The sequence below is a fragment of the Canis aureus genome, chromosome 1, assembly GCF_053574225.1.
Source record: "Canis aureus isolate CA01 chromosome 1, VMU_Caureus_v.1.0, whole genome shotgun sequence".
In the NCBI taxonomy this organism is placed as follows: Eukaryota; Metazoa; Chordata; class Mammalia; order Carnivora; family Canidae; genus Canis; species Canis aureus.
Window position 1 is genome coordinate 5,106,110 of NC_135611.1, and position 24,243 is coordinate 5,130,352.

A 24,243-nucleotide genomic window follows, 5' to 3' on the forward strand; every position below is an offset into this window, starting at 1 on the left:
GGTCCTGTGCTTTATTTGACGGATGCTGTCCATCAGCCCCGAGAGCAGGGCCTGTGCACTGTGGTCTGTAGGCATCTACTGAGTGAGGATTGCATCATTCCCCAGCAAACAGGACTTTCCAATCCTACCAAAGAAAACGACATTTGTTTAAAAAGTATCACCTTCTAAGAGGCCACTCAGAACTTCAAAGCATTACACACACACACACACACACACACACACACACACACGTTACTATTAAATTACCTCTACGAACTCTGCCCATCAAAAATATCACAATAATAATGACTTTCTAAATTCTATCCTCTTAGGACTACTTCTAAAACTCATATTAAAAATATTTCTTTCCATTTTTGCTCATGTTTTTATTGAATACTAAGAAAATACCCCAGGCCTAAAATCAATAGATTCAGAAGTTTTTTAAGGCAACTATATGCATATAACCTTTGTACACCACAGTGATATCTTGTTAACACATATCTTATTAATGACTTTGTTTAATCCATATCCCCATGCCCACTGTATCTAACATATTTTACACAGTCTGGGTCCTCGCCCAAAATATACACTAAATTCATAGTAAATGAACAAATGAGACAAACAAAGCACATGTGATGAAAAATACACATTTCATCTTTCTTCCCTAGAGCATCTAGAACAGAAGAACCCATAATATTCAAACCATTCTTCTAGCAGAAAAACCAATTCACAAGCACCACCAATAACAGAGACACAAGGGCAGCCCTGGTGGCTCAGCGTTTTACCGCCGCCTTCAGCCCAGGGTGTGATCCTGGAGACGGGGATCGAGTCCCATGTTGGGCTCCCCGCATGGAGCTGTTTCTAGCCTCTGCTTGTGTCTCTGCCTCTCTCTCTCTCTGATGAATAAATAAAATCTTAAAAAAAAAAAAAAGAAAAAGAAAACAGAGACACAAGCTTTGAGCGAGAGTAAGAGAGTGAAGACTCTCCTCTCCTGAAAACCCTCCCCCAAGTCCTGGGCAGATGTCCAATAAACACTGATATAAATGCTTAGTACCAAATTGCTGCTGGGCCTCCCCCTCCACTGGGTCCCTTCATAATGGCAATTCACTCACCCTCATTTCAGCAGAACCACAAATTACCTCTAAAGTTAATACTGGGCACTGACCACAGAACTACTGTAGTGAACCAGCAGTTTGGATTACAGTCTATATTCAAATCCAAACCTGTCCTGGCACTTAGATGAAAACACTGTAGTGAACCAGCAGTTTGGATTAGGGTCTGTATTCAAATCCAAACCTGTCCTGGCACCTATATGAGAATACTTCCTTCTGAAAAAGCATGGGGAGAAAAAACAATGCACAGAAACCACAGACAGAACAGTAAATAGAAGCATGCTGAAAACACAGGGCTGAGTAAAAGGCTTCCGGAGAACACCTCTTCCTTATTTTTGTTTTTTAAAGTTCATGACCAGTCAATGTTGCTGGCTATAGTGACATCCTCAGGGCCCTCTCTGGTCATAAGTTTACTTTATGTCTTCCCCATTTTCACTCTCCTGCCTTGCTCTGATACACTCTGTGTCCCTGGTCACACTCTGTGTCCCTGGTCATCCAGGCTGTGAACAGAGAGAACTCTCTCACACTACGCTCTCCACTTATACAACCACATTCCCTCCCCAGAACTTCAACTAGCATCTCTAGGAGATCAGATCCTCACCTTTCAGACAAACTCCAGAGGCTTTTCTAGCTGCTTCATTTACATCTCCCTTGCTAAACAGAGATAGATGATCCATCAACATGGACATGATAGATTTAGAGAACTGAACATACTGGAAATCAACATGAGGAGGAACCTTAGAGGGTGTGTACTAATTCCTAAGTTAGGAAAACTAAGTAAAAAACAGGTACAGACAGATAGACAGGGGGCCTGGGCTAACCCCAGACTAGCACTCTTCCCTTTGGGTCACACAGCCACCAATTGTCCTTCAATCCTAAACATCAGAGACAGGTGAAGGTCCATCTCACAAAACGTCTTCTCATTCATGAAATTTTCAAAACCTAACATTCTAATCTCCTCACCCTTGACTTTCTAAACATTCTCCAAATCGGTCACTTTGAACTTCTACACTGCCTTTACCTGCTTATCTGCTCTATTTCCCTGCATTGAAGTAACTGCCAAATCTTAGAGCTTCTACCAATGTTTCTTCGATGCATAGGCTATGTCTAGTCTCACCACTATATTGGCTCTCCCATCCTTCATTATTTCCCCACTACACAGCAGCAAAAAGCCCTTACCTGGAGTTTCAACCTCTTAATCTCTGCCCATCATAGGCAATTAAAGCCTTTAAAGAGAAGTCCTGCTTGAGCTTCTCTATTCCTCTGCTCATCAACCTTTTAAGAGTCCATCCTCAAGTGCATTTTCTACTCAGTACTTTCAATGACTCCCCATCACCCACAGGACAAATTCTAAGTTGCTTACCTGCCCACTTGGTAACTTGCTATCCATCTACATCTCCACTCTCATTTCCCTACCAATGTATGTTCCAGTAAGGTTCACAATCCCTTATCCAAAATCCTGAAATCTGAAAAGTAATAAAAACTGAACATTACATTTTTTAAAATCATTTGAGGGGAAACCGGACTGGAACTAACATGAGGCTTTTCAGAAACTTCATTTACCCACCTATGTTGAGTGTTCATCTGTAGCACAGAAAGAGCAATAATTAGATTGGGATGCTACCCCAGAGACTACCTGAATTAAGACTTAGTACACGCAACATGTATGCTTCCTAAAATCCAATCAATTGTGAATTGCCAAAAATACCTCTGGCCCCAGGTTCCCAGTTAAGAGAAGGCAATAGCAGAACACCAAATCCTGGAGCTCAAGAATCTTAAATCCTTCCAGAACCATGCCCTCTCGCACTCCCCTTTTAATAAGCCTTTTCTCACCTCAGTTTTGGGGGTGAACTTGACCTCAAGTCTGACATCCTATCTGAAGCCTCCACTAATCATTGCCCTTTTCATGGTGATTTAAATGTTTCTCCTCTAGGTCCCAAAAGGAAGGGCGAAAATCACATTTCATCTGTTTTGGTATTCCTTGCACTTGGCTCAGTGCTTGGCACATAAAAGAAAACTAATGTTTGTAGAGTGATACTGAGTAAATTAATCTTAACTGTGAATAATGAATTTATAAATGGTAAATGATCCTTATTTCCTATTAAGAATGTAGAAAATGTAAAATCCCTATGTTTCTCTAGGAATTGACTTCTACCTTATAAAATGACTAGAATTTCTACTCACCCCCAAAAAGATGGACTAAAATACCACAAATGCCAAGGACCATGTAAAATACTCACAACTGGCCTTTTCTTTAAAGAATAAATAGCTAAGTAATAGTTAAATGGCAAGTTCCAACATTGAGTATAAGGAATCTAAAATGTAGGGATTTCTATAAGATTAAGATTTGAGTATTTCCCTATGAATTTGAGAATTAATGTGCATTAATTAAATAGTGAATGATTTATAACTCAAGGTCCAGCCACATTAGGGTCTCTGAGCGGGCCCTGCTTTAACTCCTTCTATAGGGTACATGATAATTGACAATACCTGACGAAAAAGGCCAGTGGTAGCAAAACACAGCATGTTAATAAAATTCCCTGATGGGTAAATTAAAGTCAACATATCTACACATATTCTGAAATTCTTTCCCAATATACACTGCGGCCTCATTTTTCCATGTAATTTGGTTTATGCATCTTAATATTTTGCTCTGCTTTTCAATGTGATTTTCAAAGGTAAAGTTATTCTTTCCATGCACAGTATCCCCAGGCTTATACATAAATTATTGGCTCTAATGATTCAGACTTAGTGGTCAGTCCTATACAACTCTCCACACAGCAAATATAGTATGTGAGGTATTAGCTGGAATCACTCCTGTTTAATGAGATGATCCATCATGGTGTCTTCTAATTAAACACACCCTTAGCCATGATTCTTGGACAAAGAAAACACAGTGTTAAACAATATGGACCCAAGAGAATGAGGTGCGATGAACCTTCAGTGAAGAGAGGTCTCAATTCATGTCACAGAACAAGAGCTCTACATAAAAACATACTGTACATAAAGTATTATCATTACTTCACTACTATCCTCCAAATGACGGAGAACAAACTGTCCACAGAAGTAGAGCAGAGTAAAAGACCCTTCCAATTCTCCCTCATTCCTAAGAGAACATCCAAAACATTGCACAGCCACAGAAGGATCCGAGTAAAAATCAACACCCAATGAGTGTGCCAATGGACTGCCCCACAAAAGAAGTTTCCTCACGGAGGAAGAAAGCATCAGTTTTGTATCATTAACAAATCATATTTTCACCAAAAAACTAATGAACACTACTTAAAATATTATATTTTCCAGTTAGATAACACCTTCTCAAATATGAAACCATATATGAAAATGTCCAAGTGAAAAGAAAGCAGTTTTCCATTTTATAAGAAAGGAAAATAACCTCTCTAAGCCCTATATTAAAAATTGTAAGAAGCTGAAGCTGCTATTAAGTCTCAATCCAAGTCCAATTATTTTGTTTTCAATTAGATTCTACTGCTTACACTCCATCAAGTTTAGCAAACTTCAGATTACTAGATAAGAGTAAATGACTTAGCAAACATGAAGATACTCAGGGAAATAATAAAAAAGAAATGAGACAGTGAAGAAACTATTTTCATTGTTAATAATTTTACAGGTATGAAATTAGGTTCTGTCTCACCTACCATAAAAATAATTTTAGAATCAGTTAAACAAGTAGAATGAAATATATATTTAATAGGCACAGAACATAAATCATTTTAAAACAGGTAGATGTAAATTTTTTAAATGGTATGAAAAAGTTTGACCAAAATAGTTAATTAAAAACAAGTTAGGAGAGTTCCCATCCATAAAATGAGAAAACATCAAAACTCTAACGCTAATGGTTGGAAAGTGCAATAAGCAGAATACTCTCACAAGTGTCAAATAGATCAGACTTTCTAGTAAGCAATTTTTTAAAGAATTATTTATTTATAAGAGAGAGAGTGTGTGCACATGAGTAGGGGGAGAGGCAGAGGAAGAGAATCTTCAAACAGACTCCCCACTGAGCACAGTATCCAATGTGGGGATCACATGGGGGTTGATCTCATGACCCATGAGATCATGACCTGAGCCAAAACCAAGAGTTGGCTCATCTGACTGAGTCACCCAGGTGCCCCCTAAAAAGTAATTTAGTTTTATATAAGAGCAACTTCAAATATCACCATTCACTTTGAAATCTAATGTTTCTACTTCTAGCATGCCAAAGAAATAATATGAAAGGGCACCATAATGTATATAAAGACATCCACCACAAGGCCATCCATATGAGAAAGTAAAAGTGGGAACCAACTAATGCAAGAAGCATTAAGAAAGTGATATAAAATATTCTGTGCATACATACAGAATGTTACACTGGTATAAAAATACCTACCAAGAATATTTTCATAGTATTTGCAAACACTTCTCAGGTAATTTTAAGGCAAAAGCAAATTTTTAAATCTTATGTATAGCACATGCAGTTGTGTAATACTAAAAGAATTATATCAAAATGTTAATGTGAATTAAAGGTGATTTTTTCACATTCATTACAATTTATTAACCCCTCCCAATTTCCCACAATGAGTATAATGCCTTCAGAAAAGAAGTATTTTTTTAAATAAACTACAGATTTTTCTTTTAAATTCATACACTTCTGGTATGAAGTAATAAGTGTCTAACAAACCAAATCTCTTACAAATAACAGCTATAAAGTTTGGACAGAATGCTAACAACACAAACTATCTGATGGTTCTAAGGAGTTAAGAAACTCCACAAGTTTTAGAGTGTAGGCAAGGCCTGAAGCACACAGATTAGTGACCAGTAAATCCAGATCCACTCCCTCACAGGTGGTTTTACCCAGAAGATGCCAGAGGTGGAGCCCAAAGACAGGTGGGCAGCTAAAATCACAGTGGGGAAAGCAGCTGTACTTCTGGATCAGATAGCAAGTATCTCAATGCAAGGACAGCCACGGAAGTCTAAGAAATAAATACCATAAAAGAGGGAGTCAAAAGATCACCTGATTCTATGAATAAGCCCAGAATAAGCCAGCCATGTATGAACAAGGAAGGCTAAAAGAAGATTGCCATTAAAACTTAAATATCAGAAATGAGATATGAGCAGCTGAATCACTGCAGAATGAGAGATGCTATCTGAAGGTAATGACATTAGCTGCCTGGTAAAATGAAAATACCAACAATATTAGAGGCAGTAAAACAAAATCCAGAGACCACACAACATGAAATTCAAAATGCCCAGGAGACAATCCAAAATTACTTAAGAAGAGCCAGAAAATTGTGACCAAATCTCAAACAAAAAGATCTACAACAAGTAAGATGACCAAAATGCTATAATTACTTTAAGGGACTTCAAAATAGCCATTATAACTATACTAAGTAGAGTAAATATGCTTGGAACAAATGGGAAAAAAAAAGGAAATTTCAGGAAAGGAATAATTTTTTTAAAATCAAATGAAAGTTTTAAAAACAAAAAATATTTTTTTAAGATTTTATTTATTCATTCATGAGAGACAGAGAGAGAGGATGAAAAGACATAGAGACAGAAGTAGGCTCCCTGCGGGGAGCCCAATGTGGGACTCGATCCCAGAACCCCAGGATCCTGACCTGAGCCAAAGGCAGTTGCTTTATCACTGAGCAACCTAGGTGCACCCCCAAAATAAAATATTTAGAATAAAAAAAATGGACTTAGTAACAAAATGGAGATGACAAAGTAAAGAATCAGTAAGTCTGAGGGCAGATCGACAGCAAGTACCCAATATGAAGAATAGAGAGGAGGAAAAAATTAAATTTAAAAAAAAAGTAAAGAGATGGGGGGCGCCTGGGTGGCTCAGTCAGTTGAGTGCCCAACTCTTGGTTTTAGCTCAGGTCATGATCTCAGGGTTATGAGACAGAGCCCCAGGTGGGGCTCCATGTTCAACAGGGAGTCTGCCGGAGATTCTCCCTCTTCTTCTCCCCTCACAACATTCCTGCACACATGCATGCTCTCGCTCTCTCTCAAAATAAAAAAATATTTTTTTAATAATAAAATGTTTAAAAATTTTTAAAAAGCAAAGATAGCCTCAGAGATCTGCGTATGGAACAAGCACAAAAGATCTAACATACAGTTAATTAATTAGAGTCCCAGAAGGAAAAAAGAGAGAGGAAGAAAATGGGGCAACAGAAAGTCCTGAAAAAATCCTGACTCACTCAGAAACACCCAGTTTTGATAATATAAAGATGTCAACAGACCTTCTCCTTTAAAACCAGTATAAAAAAAAATAAATAAAATAAAAATAAAAATAAATAAAACCAGTATAAAACTGCATATAATTATCAAAAGTCATAATTTCATGATTCTCAACATCAAATTCAGGCACCAGGTGGAAAGGCACCTTATTTAAAGCCCTGGGTAGGAGCTGGTGAAAGGAGCACTTGCCTAGGATACTACCACTCCTTCCACACACCCCTTGGACTTGGTGATGGACATGACAGTTTTACTAGCATAGAAAAGAGGGAGAGAGGAGAAGAGAGGAGGGGAGGGGAGGGGAGGGGAGGGGAGGGGAGGGCCCCTTGGACTTGGTGATGGACATGACAGTTTTACTAGCATAGAAAAGAGGGAGAGGAGGGGAGGGGAGGGGAGGGGAGGGGAGGGGAGGGGAGGGGAGGGGAGAGGAGAGGAGAGGAGAGGAGAGGAGAGGAGAGGAGAGGAGAGGAGAGGAGAGGAGAGGAGAGGAGAGGAGAGGAGAGGAGAGGAGAGGAGAGGAGAGGAGAGGAGAGGAGAAAGGAAAGGGGAAAGGAAAGGGGAAAGGAAAGGGGAGAGGAAAGGGGAAAGGGAAAAGGAAAGGAAAGGGAAGAGAAGAGAAAACCAGGAGCTATAATCCAAGGTGGTGGAGGAAGGAAACTATTTCAGGGAGGGAGCAAAACCACATAGCTATGTCAGGGGAAAGTGACAAAGTTGGTAGGATGCAAATAACTAAATCTCACAACACGGCTACTGAGATATAAGCCCAGTTTGAACATGTGGCAGACAAGCAAGAAATTTAGCAAGGAGAGCCTATAAATAAAAGACCAATAAAAGGACTAGATGAAGCTCTCCACACATTCCTGGTAGACTAAGCAGGGGTACAAAGAAAACCCAAGGGAACATGGCAGATAGCAAAAGCCCCAAGATAAGCATAACAAACAGGTAAACTCTCAATGCATCCCAATACACAAAGGAAAAGAAGAGCTAATGGCAAAGACCTTCATAGGCTCAATGTGTCAGACATAAACATTGCCTAAATCATTGTTTGATCATTATATTTTACATCCACAGGGGAAACACCCAGGAAGTCAAGGTAAAAATATATAAATAAATCATATAAAAACTGAATAGAAACACCGGAGGCTACCCACAATGGGAAGATAAAATTCCATGATTTTAAGGCCATGAAACACGCAAGTTAAAGGAAAAAACACATTCTCTGAAAAGTCAATCAAAATCCAAACTTATCACACCTTACAATATAAAATTTCCTATTTGCAACAATTACAACAAAAAGACATCATAATATATGTGTAAAAGAAAAGATAAACTAAGACCCAGATTAAGGAAGAAAAAAAAAATATTCAATATAAAAACAGAAAATTGCCGAAGACCAGATGCAGAAAAAGTCTTCAAGTAGCTACTGTAAAGATGTTCTAAGAATTCTTTTAAATGTTCAAAAATTAAAGAAAAATACAACGACAGTGATTCAACACACAAGGAATATGAGTAAGAAAATAAGAATTACAAAAAAGAACTAAATAGAAATGCTAGAGATGAAAAGTACTAAACAAATAAAAAATTACTATACGGGAAAACAGCAGAATTAAGAAGGCAGAGAGAAAAGTCAGGAAAATAGAAGAAAGAATGATATTAATTAACTAATCAGAAGATAAAAAATAAAAGAAAATATTAGGAAAAATGAACATTGCCTCAGAGACCTATGTGACAATTTGAATTATTTCAACAAATGTGCAATAAAAATGACAATAAGAAAAGAAAGGGGCAGGAAAAAAAATTTTTTAATAATGGCTGAAAACATCCCAAATTTGCCAAAATTAACCTTAATCTACAGATAGAAGAATTTTGAAAACATCAAAAAGTATAAATACTCAAAGATTCATCCCTAGAAATATCAAGTCAAAGCAACAAAAGAAAAATTTATCACATGCAGGGAATAGCTACATGTTTAACAGGTGACTATATCATACAGAAGAGGAAAAAAAAAAAACAAACAACTAAGAACTGACTTACCAGGATCAAGAGAAGATAAAAGCTAGAAGAATAATATAATAAAAGTACTGAAAGAACTATCCATCATGAATTCTATACCCAGCAAAACTATACTTCAATAATGAAAAGGCAAGAAAGATGCTCCCAGATAAACATAACTGACTGGGTTCACATTCAATGTGGAATACAAAGTAAAAAAGAGGAACAGATGAAAAACATACACAAGACATAGAATAATGAAGAGCTAAACAGAAAGAATAAATCCAACCAACTATATTATATTACATATTAATAAAATAAATACCATAGTTAAAAAGAATAAATTATCAGATTGTATGAAAGGAAAAAGACCAAAACTATGTGTTACAGAGAAACAGTTTCAAAAAGACAAATAATTCAAAATAAAAAACTGGAAATACTATTCCATGCAATCAGTAACCACAAGACAGCTAGAGCGGGCATATTAACATACCAAACCTCTTTTAAGAAGATATTACTAAAAATGAAGGACAAAAAAAGTGAAGGCATAAATACTGAATAAATATAATACTACTCCCAATTCATAAAAAAAAATATGATTTACATTAAAAAATCCAAAAAGCCCTTAGGCTAAGCTATGAACATACACGTACATATATATATAAACACACACGCTCTAAAGCAAATGGGTGAATTTAAGAAATTCAAAGGACAAAAGTTAACATGCAAAAATCAATTATACTTTTAAAGATTAACAACATAAAATTCCATTTAAAATAGTGCAAACATAAATGTAACCAAATACTGTGCCAGGCCTATATGCTAAGGACTACGAATACAGAGCACAGCTGAAAGGTAAAGAAGACAACCTGAAGGCAGCCTGCGAAAGCAGGAAGCACAGAGTCCTTGCAAACCCCAGTGGTTCCCCTCCTAGGTAATTACACCTAAGAAATGAAAACATATGTCCACACAAGGACTTACACAAGAGTCCATACTAAATGATGCTGCAAATTAATTTAAGGAGACAAAAAGCAGGTCACTGTTTCCCTGTGGCCTCCAGGGGTGATGGGTTACAAAGAGGCCCAGAGATACTGACAAAAATTTCTTTTATCTTCATTCTGTTAATGTCTTCAGAGGTACAGGGAACTGTTAAAACACATCAGACCATACACTTTAAATGGATGCCCCTTTCTGTACTAAAATTATTCTGCAATGAAATTGTTGAAGAAAGAAACAAGTAAATAGTAAAAAAATAGTGAATGAACAAACAAGGGTTTTAAAGTACATAAGCCTTATACACCTGCTTAAAAGTACTAACATTTAAATAATAAGGAAAATTTGTAAATATAAACAAGCAACACTTTTTTAAAGATCTCTAGTTTTGTTTCTTTTAATTTGTTTTGAACCTTAAATCTGTGCTGAGTGTAAGCAGATAAAACCTTAACAGATTTTACTATAAAAACCATTCATACAAATAAATTATATAATTATGACTACATAAAAAATGACCCCATATCTCATCCCATATACATAATTCAGTTTTATTACTGAAAGAAGCACCTGTTATCATATGGAAAATAAGTAAATTTTATTGTCTGCTTCATCTTGAATATTTCATGTCTGTGTACTCAGAATCACAAAATGCAAAGCTATTCTAACACTAAAGTATAAAGAAAGTGTGATTGCCTAACAGACTCAGGAGTATAGTCTAGGCTTACAATATTTCTGTCCAAAGCAAAGCTGATGAAAACAGACTCTTCCTTAATAGGAATTGTCACAATAAGTAATTGCACTATGAAACACAATGACGGGGCTGCCCAGGTGGCTCCGTGGTTTAGCGCTGCCTTCAGTCCAGGGCATGATCCTGGAGACCTGGGATCGAGTCCCACATCGGGCTCCCTGCTCCCTGTGGAGCCTGCTTCTCCCTCTGCCTGTGTCTCTGCCTCTCTCTTTCTGTGTCTCTCATGAATAAATAAAATCTTTAAAAAAAAAAAAAAAAAAGAAAGAAACAAAATGACGGCATTTCAACTGCTATTCTGATACAGAGTTTTTACATACCTAAAACTCTAGTGGAAAAGGTTAGATTAAAATCACTGGGCCAATCTAGAAATGCTAAAAAAAACACCTATGTGCACACACACTCCCTCTCTCATATGTGTGTACTCACATGTTTTTAAAAGGTAAAGACAAGAATGACATTAACAACAACAGACAGTATATGTCTCTGTATTTAAATATACACACAATGACACGTGCACAATACTGTCCTAGTGTTGTCTTCCTGTGAAACAAACAGCAATTAATTCACAGGGTGGCATTCATTCCTAAATTCATCATTCATGGACCTGATTCCATTAATAAATAAAATTCATAATGAATAAAACTGATATACTTTATTCAAAACTGATCACAATAAAAAAAAATGCCTGCTGTGATGCCATCATTGAAAAAAGGCTTATAAGAACAAATGGCTAAAATAAGCCTTGTCTATTAATTCTCAAAACATAAACCATCTAAGAGTATTTCTGTGGTAAAACAAAATAGGACAGACGACGTCGGGAGAGCAATGAAAACAAAATGATCTGAATCGTGACAGAGGGAAAAAATTAACAACCAAGCTATCAAAACCTCATCAAAGGCATCAACATCACCCACCAAGACTTAGATAAAAATAAGAAACCTGCCAAAAGGGCTGCATGCAGCAAAACATCTATTTAAAGAGAATGTCTGAATTTAAGTACTGGGATCGAAGACGTCTCTATGTTTTTTCTTCAGACCCATGACCCTCTCCTGATACTGATAAACCTGAGTCATTGCCTTCTTATTAATGGCAAATGATAACAGTCCGATGAGAAAAGGGAAGAAAAAAAAAAGGCAGACAGAAAAACTTAAAAGAAGTCAGGGATCATTCAGATGTTTAAAAACATACTTCTCCAGGTCAAAATGCCTGGAGGACATGATTTCTTAGAGCCCAACATGGAAATGTACAAAATAATAATGCTGAGTCATTGAGACAATATTAAATCATGTTATGCAAGGTTCCAAAAGCCAAAAACTTAGGAAGTTAAAAAAAGACATTGTGAGACAGTAAGTCCTCAATGATTCAGTGAGCGCTGGTCGAGGTGGCCCATAGGTGGTCTATGGCTGTGCTCTCCTGTCCCAAGTTCTCAGCCGTGCAGCCTCCTCCTAAAGATCCTGAGGATGGAGCAGTGCTCTGCTGAGCATTCCCATACTCCCAGGGCACCCACTACTGTCCTGACTGCACTGCATCTGAACAGACTACATGACAGCCTTGAACAGAGGAAATCAACTTTCACCACGGTATCCCAGGGCCCAGGACAATACCCGGCATGGAGTAGGATTTCAGTAAATATGGTTTTTCTTAATTAATGAAAAAACATAAACTAGGTTCTGTCTGCAAAGCACATTTTGATAACAATGATAAACACCCAAGATATGCCACAGGAACACAGAGAGAAGTTCCGGCTGACAGTGGAGATTACCAAAGTCTTCATGGAAAGGGTAGAGTTTGAACCACACCTTCCAAGTTCAGGTTGGATTTAACCAAATGGTTAAAAAAAAAAAGTATCCCAGAGAATAGGGATACTACAGAAGTAAAAGAAAGTGAGATCGGAGACGACATAAATGATGAAGGTAACTGGTTGACAGGTAGGTCTCCGTGAGAAGGAGCAGTGCGAGGTAAGGCTGGAAAGGCAGACAGGGCTGCAGAGTTGCAGAGGGAGAACAAGGGAGGGGGGAGACAATGGGGAGCTTCAGGGTCACAAGGGAGCTTGAGAGATTTCACTGTATGCAGAATACACTTTACAAGCAAAAGCAAAGGAAATACAACTTTCCACATGTCCCATATGACTTCCTGAGTCAACACTGTTTTACTCCCTACCAAATCAAAGAGGTGAAGCTGCAAAAAATACTCCAAAATACTACCTGTGCTACGAGCAAACTACTGGCAAACCTTATTCCCAGGTGGTGAATATTATACAATCCGCATATAATAAGATACTAAATAATCATAGAATTTTTACTCTTAAAATACAACTGCCTTGTATTTTTTTTAAATTCTTCAATTTTGAAATAAAGTTGAAAGTACTGTGTCAAAAGACAGTGAAAGAGTTATCATTAATCTTCACAACTGACAAACAAAAAAGACATATAAACAAGTGCCAGGATAATAAAATGGTGCTATTCACTTTTTAAAAGAAAAAAATAAATTGTACTGAAATTATTAAGCTAACAAAGCAAGAAAAAATATGAGTAGAAAAATGACAGTTATCTGCAAAATTCATAAATGTGTCTTTTGTAAACCATAATGATCATATTTTATGCTGTCATTTTGCATTTAATTGCTCACCCTGGTACTTTTCTTCATAGAAGCCATCAGTATCCCACAGAGCAGATGCTGAATTGCAAAAACATACTGTGACCATGGACTTATAAGAAAGTTACTGTGCTGAGCTGTGGTGTATGACAAGTTAATTTTTGCAATTACACTTTTTCCAACAACAAATGAAGCTACTGCTTATCCTATCTTATTAAAAGGGGGAAAGAAAATATTCTTATAATAAACTAATCAAACTCTTGCTTCAGTTGGTATGAGAAAGTTAACTTTTCAAATAGCTTTTCTAGAATATGTCCAAAAGTAAAAATCACCACCTCAGCTGAAATACATAAGAAGCTTAATGTGTTGAGGCATGACTGTGTTTTCTGAATGTTAATATACAATGCCAAGTTATTTCAAGCCTTTTAGGAAATGTCACATACCAACCTTGGTCTTTTGATCATTACTTTTACTTCTGCTATATTATGCGAAACACAGTATTCAAAGGATAAGTCCTATAACTGTCACTTAAAAGAAATGGCTATTGCACAATAATTTATCTGCAAGGTGTAAATTGTTCTAAATTTAAAATATTTGCAATGACCATCACTGTCACATACCCATTAGTAATGAAACAGTAGGACATCATGCATTGTTAAAACATAAGCTATTCCCTATAATATACAATCTTTGTATAAATGCTACAAAATTTGGGAGCTATTATGTTTTGTTTCAATCATTAAAAGACAGAGAGCAGGAGGACATTTCTCTTTTAATAAACCTCCCCCCACGTTAAAGCCCAAAGAGTTATTTCATGATGAATGTTAATATATCAGAACAAAACAAGTTGAGCCACATTTCCCAAATGCCTAAGTCAAACGTGCTTACTGGAGGAGGGTGTCTGAAAAATAGCTATTTCATATATGTTTTTAAAAATCCCTTTTACCTAGTGACTTAAGATCTAACTGAAAATGTTTGTTTTTTTTAAGATTTTATTTATTTATGAGAGACACAGAGAGAGAGAGGCAGAGACACAGGCAGAGGGAGAAGCAGGCTCCATGCAGGGAGCCCTCAATCCGGAGTCTCCAGGATCATACCCTGGGCCGAAGGCAGCTAAACTGCTGAGCCACCTGGGCTGCCCGAAAATATGTTTTAATCACATAATAATGTACATGTAATGTACAATTTCAGGGCATTATATAAAAGGAACATTAGGGAAACCTAGTAAGCTTTTCTCTGGACTTTAGCAAATATATAATGGGATTGATGTTTTCAATGTACAACATTGCCCCCATGTCAGTTCCTGGTCTAAAGGGGTTTGTGAAGGTGTTAATTGAACATATATTCAAAAACTTAACCTGATAAAAAGTCTTAGAATTTTGATAATCTTAGAGATCTTTCATTTCAAATCCCTTGTGTTTTACCTAAACTGGAATAAAGTATGAGATATGCAATTTTACACGTGCAAAAGTGTTTGAAGAACACCAACCCTAGGCCTGACTGCACAGGACAAGAAGCATTAAAGTACCCCCAGGGGACATGCAGTCATCAACACAGCAAGTATTTGAGCTAGGAGGTCCTCCATGCCCTGCTCCCCGCTATTTGAGAAAGAACAACAGACGTTTCAGATGTCATCCTGGCCATGTACTGAGCAGGAACCTGCCAGGGTCCCAGTGTCTATTTCCATGTCCCTGGCTGAGCTATGAACCTCCCCAGTGGTATCCCCCAGTCATTCTCTCATTCTGGGTGTTCTCAGGCCAACTCACTGCCTGCATCTCCATTGCCTCCCTTCCTCTTCATCTCAGCACCTCTTCCTGGAAGAGCCACAGGCCACAAACACAGATGTGTCATGCTCTCCTTTCCAAAGCCTGCTTCCATGGAGCTGGTTGGCCGGCTGTGCACTCCCAGGCAGTCCTCTAGAGTCTTTTCAGTGTGTGCTTCACCCAGCTCTCCTTCTGTTGGGACCTCAGCCCTGTCTTTTCCACAGCAAACATGTACCCTCCCTGCTGCCCCATGCTCCAGGGAGCTTTCACCCCCAGCCCCCTGCAGCAGCCTCCCCAGGGAAGCCTCCGTCACTGAAGTGGGTGTCTCACATACAAACTTCAGGGTGAGGGGTAGCAGGGAGACCAGACAACTCCACCAGCCTCCCCACAACCGCAGGGACAGTACCAAGTAAAGCATACTGTTTCCACAGCCCTTGACACAGAAAGCCCTGTCTCCCTCCCTGTGCTCCTCTCTCCTTCAGGCCCTACACACTGGGATGCTGCATGGATCTGAAACAGCTACGCTTCCATCCTGCTACGTCCTTGCCTCCACTATGCACATAAAAGACTCCCATGTGTCTTTGATGTTTCGGTGACATCTCCTGCGACTTCCCCAGGACAAGTGAGCTAGTGGGCCGTGTGCCTCTGGCATGGTGCATGCTCTGTTGGGCCAGTATCTGACACCGGTGCTACTGAGGATTACAGGGAGGGCACGGACGGGGATGGATTACCTTCCATGCCCACTACAGCCATTGTTCAATAACCTTATTAATTTTAAATGAATTGAACTTTTGGAAGATAAAGTATGTCAGAAACTCCTATAAATGGAAAATAATCATTTTCTTTAAACTTAAAATGTTTGACAAGAATGAAAAAGAAAAGTAGCAAATTAGCTCTGGGGAAATGCAAACGAATAGCTACACTCCCAATTCTGCAGCAGTCATACAGATGAGGCCAAAGAGAAGCAAGGCAGCGTCTCCTCGATTTTCCAAGTCAAGGCAAAGCCAACACAGCAGCAAGGTAAGTTCTGCCAGCCCCAGGGCACAAGAGCAAGAATCCGTAGTCCCTAACCGCTGCTGTGCAGAGCTCCCCAATGTCACACACTGAGGCTAAAATGAAAGATGGAGTTTTAATAACAGAGTGTACAGGCAGCATTTTATAGTTTCTGACCCACATACACATACATCACCTGATCACCTCCTCAAAAGACACATTATTTCCTCACTTTGAGGTAAAGAAGCTAAGGGCACTTTCCTATAACTAAGATACAGAAGCTGGACTATGAACCCAAGACTTCCAACTATACCACCTGCCTAATAACCACATTCTAAAGGTGTCTAACACAAGGCTGCACAATTCTAGCCATGAAATGGCCAAGACACGTATCTAAAGCATGCAGGGCCAAATCACACACCCTGGGTTCTCCTGAAGTCTACAGTAAAATCAAAATTAAATAAATATTAACAAAGTGTTTTAAATCTTTAATAAAAAGATTTATAAATAAGTTTTAATGGATAATTTTGCTTTGCAGTATATATAACTGTATTAGGGCTGTTGCAACAAATTATAACAAATGTAGTAGCTTAAAACAATACAAACATATTATTTCCCAGATCTATACTTTAGAAGAACCCTTTCTGGGGGCTCTTAGAGGAAGATACCCATCCATGCATGCCCTTTCTAGCTTCTAGAGGCCACTCACATTTGTTGCCTAAGGACCCCTTCCTCCATCATCAAAGCCAGCAATGGTGGGGGAGTCCTTCTTACATTATGTGCCACAACCTCCCCCACATGGAAGGACCCCTATGTCACCCTGAATCCACCATAATCTCCCTATTTTAAGGTAAACAGACATCAACCTTGAATTCCACTGACATCTTAACTACCCACTGCGGCAGTAACAGAATACGGTCACAGGTCCTAGGGGGCAGGGGGGCAGAAGGAATAAAAGGGTTATATCATTCTATAAACCAAAATAACCTAGATTAAAAGGGGATACTAGTTAAAATCTAAATTTAATTTTGAAGTTTTGTATCCCCTCCCTAGGAAACAAAGTCCATGGAGAAGGGATAGAGACAATTCATCATTCTATCTTTTTTAAGATTTTATTTATTTATTCATTCATGAGAGACAGAGAAAAAAAGAGGTAGAGACATAGACAGAGGGAGAAGCAGGCTCTCTGCAGGAGCCTGAAGTGGGACTTGATCCTGGACCCTGGGATTGGGCCCTGAGTCAAAGGGAGACACTCAACCGCTGAGCCACCCAGGGGTCTCCATCATTCATTCTAAACTGGTGTCTCATTCTGACAGGACATTAGAAAAAAATAACCAGTCTTACTTTAAAAGACTCTTTCCAATCAGCTAGTAGAGTGAAGAACGAGTCATAGGCATCCTACCTGTAATAATGACTTCATAGGCAGACTAAGTTTGAGTACTCTAACCTGTGTTTGCAGAGACTGTTTCTCCATTCTCCACTCAAGCTCACTTCTTTACTTAAAACGCAGAGGGCAAAAGTCAAAGACAATGATTAACTCACTCTGTCAACTTAGAAGCTAGTGAACATCAGTAAACATGTACCAGGTAACAAGAACAAACGACTAACACTTCCAGCTCTTTCTGATTACCTCATTTGCCTCTAGCATCACTGTGAGGTATATTTAAAGAAATATTACTCAAATTCTTCAATAACACCCAGAGAAGAGGGGCGATGTTGACAGTGCCACAGTTACTAAGTACATGTTGCACAAGTCCAAGGGTGAGTTCTGTCCTGTCCTCATAGCATCAGAACAGCTATGGGAAAAGGAACCTACTAAGGATAGTAGGGAGCAAACCTAAACTCAATAAAAAACATTTTAACATTTTCCCAAGCTACACTAGTCACATATTAGAAAAAAAAAAAACGAAGAAAATGTGTAATCCTATATTTCTACCCATACAATAATTCTATATTCATTAGAATTTTTAAAGTGTCAAAATGAGAATACTCCTACATGAGGAAAAAATGAAAATTTTACAGTATTTCTTCATTTTTTACTTTGCTACTAATTTATGTAAGCTCTATAGGATTAATCAAATCAATAAATAGAGATAATATGCAAAAGCCCTAAAACCTTAAATATTATGGTAAACGTTTTAAAGTTAGAATTTATCTGTCCTAGTTTAAAAAACTGAGTGAAAAATATATCACAAATGTAAAAGCACAAAATTACAATGACAGTTTCATCTTTAGTATCTTTATGTGAATAAACAAAACAATTATCATCTTTTGAACAGAAGTTACAAACAGGCTTTTTCAGGTCAAAATTCCTTTAAAATACACAATTTGAACTGATTCCATGTTTAACAAGGAACATTTCAATTCAGACAATAATGGAAAAACTTCATTCCCTTCACAGAACTTTGCTCCTAGAGTACATATAACAAAGTTGGAAGAAACATGGGATGCTTATTGATAATGACAGGATTATTTCAAAACCCCATTATATCTGCTTAATTAAAGCAAAAGGCATCAAAATCTTTCTCCACAAGAATCATGTGGAAGCTGCAGAGCCCGGATCCAGTAATTAACTTAACCTTATCACTGAACTGTATTGGGTCACTCGAGTGCAGCCCAGTATCAAAGCTAAGAGTCAACGCTCTCAGGCTAACATTACAGAGTGACACAGAGATTGAATAACGCCATCTGTGAACAGACAGGCTTTGTTCCCACCTCCCTGTGCTGGATAAATGTTCCTGCTCATAACTTTAATGTGGCAGCTTAACTATTTAATCATTGTACATTAATATATTATCAATATTATGAACATGTAACTACAAAATTACTTGTCAAAGTAATCAGATATTACAGATTTTGTGCATACATGCAACACGGGATTCGAGTATTAATTGTACATTTAAAAAGAAGATATATTGCAGATTTCTAAACACATATAGAGATATTTTATGCACAGTAAAGTTCTAGATAAGTGTTTCTGAAATTTACATGGAATCATTCCATGCTCCATCTTTCATCAGACAAACGCATGGGTGGTTCTAACATGGCTTAATTCCACCTAAAAGACGGATGTGTATACAAGTCCTAAAAATTCAATTTATTCAATTATGCCAACTTACTTGATATTTTATTTGCTTTACTAGAAAATATTTCAAAATATAATAAATCATATTTTGAATATACATTGCTTAAGGTCATCTATTCATTACTCCCAGTTAAGCTTAAACATATTTTGTTTTTTTTCCTAAAGGATCAAAAATCCTATTGCCAAGACATGGTTTTGAGGTCTTTCACTTTCACCAAGTAAGACACTAAATCATAGGGGACGATGATCAGCAAATTCTCTGCGACAGGCCCTAAGCCTGCTGAGGTAATGCGGCTGACAAACTTTGATGTGCCATGCCTGGGCACATTATGTTCATGTAGTGTGTACATCTGGGCACCCTTTATGGCAATGCAGCAAACAGCCACTCATTTATTCCACTCTAATTAGCACACATGTAAATCCTCACCAATCAAGCCGCGTGTGAGGTTACTGTTGTGGCAGCCATACAGCAAGCTGGCAGAAGGTAGGAACGAAGGACGAGAAGACACTTCTGGGCTTGATCTGAACCTGCCATCACACCAGGCAGGCTCCCTTGGAAAGGGCTACAACCAGCTCTCCCTTTCAAAACTTATTAGGGGGCCCAAAAGAAAAAGGTCAGCAGACAGAAAGCTGATTGGCCACAATTCTCAATTCTTTACCAGTTCCGGGAATACACCTGAAGCAACATGCTTCTTATTCGCTTAAAAACACAACAGTTACAAGCAGAAGTTGGAATTAAGTTGTAAACAGGCTTTATGACAGAAGATACAAAGAAATTCTGAAGAAATACTGTGACACCCCAATATACAATAATTTATGGGATTACTAGAAGATGGTAAGAAACAAACCTCTCTATACCTGTGCAAGATGCAACTTAACACCCACGCAGGCTGCTGTGGTTGGTAAAACAACTGTTAAAAGCCAGAGTAAGTCACTGTTTCCTTTCATTAGCCATTTGCTAGCATATAAATTTAAACTAATTTTTCATGCCAGATTACCAAAAACAGCAACTTCATCTTTGAATGTATTTATATAAATGTTATTAATATAGACAGCACCAGTTCAGGATTTTTTTCATTTCTTTCTGTTATTTCTTTCACCACAATGAAATCTCATGCCTTTTTTAGATAATATCATGCATATTATATTAATAAGTTGCCAAAAAAGAAAATTGTTCAAAGTTAGAAAGAACTGAGACTCTGCCAGTAAAAATGAATATAGTATCTACACTTGCATGTGTTTTACTAGATTTTCTGGATAAATATGAATTCATGCTGCTTTTGAACATTCATTTAACTTGCCATTACAAGTTACATCATTCAAGTAAATAAGGAACACATTCAGCAATTATGATGGAATGCATCCCATGAGGCAGGAGATGCACACAGCAGAGCAGGTGCCATCCACACCCCCAAAAGCAGCCCTTCCAGGAGGAAACAGTCACCTTAGTGTGTGTCGATGCATCAGACCACTACTACATGGGCACCATGGTTGGGAAAAGACAAGAAGTCTTCCTCAAGAAGGCAACGACCACCTGATTTCTTAAAAAATATAGGTGTTTTAAGGTAACTAAAAATTTAATCAACTTCTTAGACACTGTTTACTGGGAACTCACTCTTACGTGTTAGGAGTATGTTAGGCAAACAGAGCACATACTGTCTCTGTCTTCCTGGAGTTCACAGCATGGCTTGGGGGGAAAGACACTAAACTTGTAAACACAGTCTGCCTGCAGGGCTGGATGCTGTGAATGAAGACAGGTCACCAGCAGCAAAGGGGCCCCCTCCCTGCCCCTGTAGTCCTTGCAGGGACACCAGACTTGGCAGTCCCCTTATCTAAAATAAAATAACACCTCCACCCTCTCAACTCTCAATCCCTTTCCTGATTTTTCTCCAGAGAAGTGACATGGCCAGTTTTGTTCAGAGCTGAACCCCACACCAAGAACATATCAGGCACCTAGTAAACGTGTGTTGAAGGGATGGATGAGAGAATAGAGGAATAAATGAACATTCCAATAAGGAGTAATATACAGAATTCTGGGTTGATCAGATCCAGGGAATAGAGAACATCTCACCTACCAGGACTGAGGGACATGGGAGTCTTTTACAGTTAATTTTACGAATTTATTGCAGATTGGGGCGCCTGGATGCTCAGTCCATTAGGCAACCTACTTTTGATTTCAGCTTAGGTTGTGATCTCAGTCATGGGATGAAGCCCCACATCAGTTCTCAGCATGCAGTCTGCTTAAGATTCTCTCTCTCTCTCTCTCTCTCTCTCTCTCCCCCACCCCGACTCCTTCCCCTATTCCTGCTCTAAAATAAAATAAAAAATAAAATAAAAGACAGTGACAAAGATGGTATGAATCCTTCAAATAAATCCACAAATAAATCCTGTAAAAATGACCTGATGTTAAAGAATTTCCTGACTGGACTTCTCATGTTTATATAACTAGCCTTAAAACATATTGCCACCTAACATCATAATCCAAAGCACCCATAGCCATGATAAGCCATATGCTATGGAGTCATATGTACCTAGGACACTGAGTAGGTGGGACGGAGAGGGAGACACACAGAATTAGATGTTCCAGTCTACATCAGACCTGTTAACTAGGAAAAGAAAGCAAGAAAATGATCTTTAGTAGCTGACAAGGACACTGGCTCCCAGACAAGTCAGTGCAAATATTCCAAGAGATACAATACAAAGTACTCTTTCATCTATAAATAGTAACTACAGTTTCCTGTTTTATATGCATAGACTTTGTTCTCACCTGTGAAAGAAAGTTCACATCTCACATCAAGACCTTATTTAACCTATTTCTTTTAATTTTCATATTGTCAAAAATGTCCAGTATTTGTTTTCTTTCTATTTACAAGACACAAGCTATTAATTTTTAAATATATTCCTATCTTATTTAATCACTAATAAAGGACAAAAATACAATTTCACCAGTATAAATGAATCCTGAGTTTTTCTACAATGAAAGATATGTTTTTTCCCCACCAAATAAGCCACATTCAAAATAGGGCAAATTATATGAAAAAAAAAACCTTGACCCATATTTTAAAATATAATTTTTAATCTACAAATATACATTCATAGGACATTAGATGTGGGCCATAATTATATACTCCATCTGAAGCTGTTCTAAGGCATATAATAAATTTTAAGGGCTATCACCGAATGAATAGCATTTGGGCAATTGAAAACATTCTATTTCCAAGGGGGATCCTACTCAACTAAACCACAGTCTATGGCACCACATCATAGTCTTCATTCCCCATGATGCCACTCTCTCAATATTCTCCACTCAACCACTTCCAACAGACTGTAGCAGAAACAATCTTCCCTGAGCTTAATCCAGGGTACTTTAATGACAGCTGGACTTTCAGAGATTACCTAAAAAAAAAAAGTCTGAAATCAAGACACCAAAAACATATCATTATCTATCAATCCTCTATAAACCTACTGAGACTCTAACTCAATGTGGCAATAACTTGTTCAAAATGTATTTGACATTAAATGCAATGATATTTAGGTGATATGAAAATGCAACTAGGGAAGGGTCAGTCTTCTAAGCATAGTACTGGGGTCTGTGTGAGCTGAGAAGAAACAGAATCTTAATGGAAAGAAAAAGACCTGCCATCATAAAAACATATTCCTACCATGTTTGCTATTAAAATCACAGGTACAATAAATTACAGGATGAGTGTACCTGCAAGTCCATAGTGCCTTATCACAGCCATCCCTTTTCCTCCACCTTCTCCCAAATACAAGACTCTTACAGGGTCTAAGGCATCAAAACATTACACTAAAGCTGTTAATGCAAACAGAACAGCAACTAAAGCAAGAAAATGCAAACTTACGCTTCATAAAGAGTTGTCATGTATTTATATATATGATAGCTAAAGCTGCTTTAGTATTTCATAGAACTTGAGATAGTAAGACCGCCACCTCCTGTAATTGTCAATCCCAGATCTATACATGTCTGTATGTGTGTGCATGTATGTATAGGTACATGCATCATGTGTTTATATGCAATATGAGATACACTGACATATAAATAAGTCTGTGTATGTCATTCCACTTCTAACACTTTAGCCAATATATAAAACTCATTTGTGTGCATTAGAAAGAATGTAAATCAAAAATAAATTTTCTCCAGATGCCTGGATGGCTCAGTGTGCTGAGCGTCATTCTGCCTCTAGCTCAGGTCCTGATCCTGGGGTCCTGGGACCCAGCCCTGCATCAGGCTCCTTGCTCCACGGAGAGTTGCTTCTCCCTCTGCCTATGTTACTTCTCCTGCTTCTCTGTCTCTCTCTGTCTCTCTCTTTCTCTCTCTCTCTCTCTGCATCAGATAAATAAATAAAATCTTTTTTAAAAATAAAATAAAAATAAATTTATCTCATGTTACACTTTCAATAAAATCTACTCTTCTTTAGGCTTTTTCCACTTCAAGCAGAATATTTACTACTTTATTAAAAAATCAATGAAATATAAAGAAAATAGATAAAATTGCAATGTTTTTAAGATATAGATAATACATGTTTATCTTGTTTATGGATCGAATCCCACGTCAGGCTCCCAGTGCATGAAGCCTGCTTCTCCCTCTGCCTGTGTCTCTGCCTCTCTCTCTCTCTCTGTGACTATCATAAATAAATAAATAAAAAAAAATTTGAATTTGAATATTCTTGAATGTGTAAAAAATGAAGCACTTGCCTTTTAAATTATACATTTTGGGTAACTGCCATTGAAAAT

The 24,243-nt window shown here is 37.8% G+C and overlaps 1 protein-coding gene across 11 annotated transcripts in view; it reads right to left on the bottom strand.

The window, feature by feature from the left end:
* Nucleotides 1-24,243, bottom strand: part of ZNF407 (zinc finger protein 407) — a 447,661-nt gene that overhangs the window by 325,136 nt on the left and 98,282 nt on the right. The gene's annotated exons all lie outside the window — the stretch shown is intronic.